At 41.5% G+C, this 3,869-nt stretch overlaps 1 non-coding gene across 1 annotated transcript; it reads left to right on the top strand.

Annotated features, from left to right (window-relative positions):
• Positions 1 to 2,184: 2,184 nt before the first annotated feature.
• Positions 2,185 to 2,321, top strand: LOC114814483. The gene has a single exon (XR_003762275.1). It is a non-coding gene; the product is annotated as a small nucleolar RNA SNORA7 (small nucleolar RNA).
• Positions 2,322 to 3,869: the final 1,548 nt, after the last annotated feature.

Raw genomic sequence — 3,869 nt, 5'->3', positions numbered from 1 at the left:
CAATGTCAGACCAATAATGATGACTTTCAGGATTTCTCTAGTTTTCTATTAGTGTCCTCGTTTCTGCCTTTTTTTTTTTTTTTGCAGTAGTTCAATATGTCTTGAACCTCTACGCTATGATGCTGTCTGTCTGACTCACATCCAAATTGAAGTGCATATATAAAACAAATGGAATCACTTCAATGATTTTAAATCACTCTTCGATGTGCAAAGCAATTTAAAATTACTGGAGTGCTTCCAATTTTTATTAGTCCTGGAATTTGGAAGGGACCTAGGGTTTTCTGGGCATGTGCAGCACTCTGTGACTAAACTTATTAAAGCTCTTCTATTTTAAAATTTAAGAACTGATTTTACTTTATGACGGAGGTTCAGGCAACCCAAAGTACAGGGAGACTAGGAGAGTTCATTTCATCTTGAGAACGTTGCTTTGAAATTAAATGCTCTTTGTAGGACTTCACAATGTTAGCTCTTTCATTTTGAGCAAGGACAGTGGGAGGAAATCTGGGGAGTCTTCAAAAATAAATTCAATGAGCAAGAGCTCACCCTGGGATGTTGAGTTCCGGTGTGGCTTTTAAAGACATTCTGGAGGTTCTAAAGCTTGGGCTATTGGCTACTACTGCAGAGAATGAACCTGGCAGGGGGGGCAAATGACTGGATGTAGCTGTAGATTTCACATGACACTGGAACAAAATATAAAGTGATTGGTTTCCTCCTTACATTTCTCCTGCCAAACTTGAGAAAACCATTACAGACCCTCCCGCCCTTCCCTAGCAGGTCACTTGTTTGCAATTAAGAATAGAGCAAAGCCTTAAAGTGACCCGAGGGGAACATTTATCTACGGCTCTCTGCCACATGGAATTTACATTCAGTCTTGTGGGCTTTTCAGAAATTGGTTGGGATTAGGAGGGATTTCACTGGACTTTTTGTTGTAAGTCTTCCTGGAGTTGGCTCATTTTCCAGGTGTTCCCACACTGACTCAGACCTGGGGGTCAGCGATGGTTATTTCTAATTCACCTTCTGCCACTGACCTGCTATGTGCCCTTGAAAGAGATACTTGCACTTTATGGGCCAGATTTCTTCCTCTCTGCCATTTAGTAGAGAATTTCTGCACCTTTATGGGTCAGATTCTTCATTTTCCCCAGGGGATAAGTAAGGTACATCACAAAGCCAGTCAGTCAGTCAGTCAGTCATATTTCATGCATTCAATTGTATTTACTGAGCACTTACTGTGTGCAGAGCACTTTACTAAGCGCTTGGGAAGTACAATTGAGCAACAGATAGAGACAATCGCTGCCCACAATGGGCTCACAGTCTAGAAGGGAGGGACATTTGCTGTGTGGAGAGCACATACTCAGCACTTGGGAGAGTACAATAAAACAGTATAACAGACACATTCCCCACAATGAATTTATAATCTAGAGAAGTTGTATATATTATGTAATCAATGAGCTTAATGGGTTTTGAAATTCTGAAGTAGTATTTAAATATATTCTAATATGGTTACCAAAGGGCAAAGATATTGGCAAGGATCATGTTGGCCAACTGCATTGTATTGTCCTAAGCATTTAGTACATTATTCTGCTCACAGTAATTGCTCAGTAAATACCACCGATTGATTACTTTAACGAAGATGATTCTATAGATGGCTATTTTGGGATACAGATGGTTACACTCCACTGGAACTAGGGTACTAGGAGCAAGGTGTTTCACTTAAAAAGTAATTGGAGAGTAATTTTAAGTTAACTTTTTAAATAATGATTCTTTGTTGCAGGAGATCACTGTAAAGGGGTGGGAAGGGGCAGAGTGTTGGGTGGGGAAGAGAGAGAGAGAGAGAGAGAAGGACCTGTAGAAAGAGTGGAAAGTCAGCCCTTAAAAACAGTCTTCAGTGTCCTGCTCCTTTGGCAGAGCTTCTTGACTTGGGAAGGAAAACCAGGAAAGAGAGACAGGAAGAAGGGGATGTGGAAGAAGCAAGCAGGCAGCTGAAGGTTTGCTCTACATGAATTTTCAAAAAATGAATTGGGAGATAGAAATTGGGTAAATCCTCCCCACTTCACCCCATTCCTCACCAAATCCATAGCCTACACATAACTTGTGATTTTGAAGAAAATATTCTAGTTTTCTATATCCCTCTGTTTCATTCCCTTTCTTGGCTCCTATCTTAAAAGGGACCTAGACAATTAAAGACCCCTCTCAGGGTCACACCTGGAGAGTTTCCAGTACTCTATCAATCTTGGCTAGGGAGGGAGAGTCAAGCAGAGGCCTATCCATTCCATTCCTAGCTTGGCCAGTGGCTAGTGAGTGGAAAACAATCTGCTACAAGTTAAAACTCACCCATGCTGGGCAGCAGCAGCATGGGAGAGAATCGAGGGTGGAGACTCAAGTTTACTGAGTGGAAGGAGGCAATGGTAAACCACTTCCATATTTTTACCAATAAAACTCTATGGATACACTACCAGAATGATTGAGGATGGAGAGCAGGGCATCCTGGGAGAGATGTGTCCATGATGTAGCTATGGGTCAGAAACAACTCGACTGTATAAGACAAGACAATTAAAGAAGACTTTTTAGCCAATGAAGAGAAAAAAATAAAACCCCAAGTCAGGGGATTAACCCGGTGAAAGAATGGCAGTCATTTGGAATATCATGGAGATCGTTTTACACCACCATCTCTCTCAAGTGTCTCCAGGAAATGTTGACTAAATATCCAAGCAGGAAAGGGAAGTGATATCAGGGAGGTCCCATCAACACCCAGGGATGAGCTAGGAAATTATAGATTAAATAGTGTGATGTAAAGAAAAACTATGAATAGAGTCAGGGAGCAAATTTCTTCCTGAGGGTAAGTTGGATACTTTGGGAAATGCATTCCCTCCTTCAGGACTAAAAGAGATCCTTTGACATCTGAAAAAATAATTCACAAACTGTTGTACCACTTGGGATGTGCTTCAGAAGATATAACAATAATAATAACAGTAATAATGGTAATGATTGTGGTGTTTCTTAAGCATTTACCATGTGCTACGCACTGTAGTATACATAGACCATCAGGTCCCATATGGGGCTCACCATCTAAGTTGGAGAGACAGCAGATATAGATTCCCCATTTTACAGATGAGAGAACTGAGGCACAGGGAAGTTAAATGATTTGCCCTAGGTTACACAGTTGGTAAACAGTAGAGCTGAGATTAGAACTCATGTCTTATTCCCAGGTCCTTGCTCTTCTCACTAGGCCTTGCTCTTTCTCATGAGGCCATGGGATGTCCTCGGGTACTCTTAGAAGAAGGAACTAGGGACTGATGCATGGAAAGGAATTTAAAAGTACAATCTTGAGGGCTATCTGAGGAGAATAGAAGAGGCTGGCAGAAGTTTAGTGAGGGAAAGGAAAAGAATAAGTAAAGGAAAAGAACAAAATGATCGAGGTCATTGTAAACAAAGAATCCAGGCTGGAAATCAGCAAAGGAGGAGAATATTTAAGTTGGTTGCTCCATGGAATCCACTGGAAAAATATGGGCTCTCCTCATCTCTCTCACAAGAGAATCTCCACATAACTCTAGTAGCCAGAGGGCATAAAGGAGATAACAAGGCAAGTGGCAGAGTCAGGAATAGAACGCAGGCCCTTCTGACTCCTAGGCCCTTGATCTACCCACTAGCCCATACTGCTTCCCCATAATTAGACAACGTGCCCCCATGATGCATATGAGAGACCTCCGCCATTTCCCCCTGAGATTTGGGAGGTGTCTCTGTCCTGTAAGGGGAGAATAATCTAAAAGGAAGGTGATGGAAAAGCATTATGATAGACACCAGAAAGAGTGAAAACACATCCAGAAATTCAAGCTTTATACCTGGGTTGTAAAGACAATTCTTATCCAGTA

Source organism: Ornithorhynchus anatinus, chromosome 9 (assembly GCF_004115215.2).
Source record: "Ornithorhynchus anatinus isolate Pmale09 chromosome 9, mOrnAna1.pri.v4, whole genome shotgun sequence".
NCBI lineage: Eukaryota > Metazoa > Chordata > Mammalia > Monotremata > Ornithorhynchidae > Ornithorhynchus > Ornithorhynchus anatinus.
The sequence above is the reverse complement of the archived record's forward strand: the minus strand, read 5'-3'. Positions and strand labels throughout refer to the sequence as shown.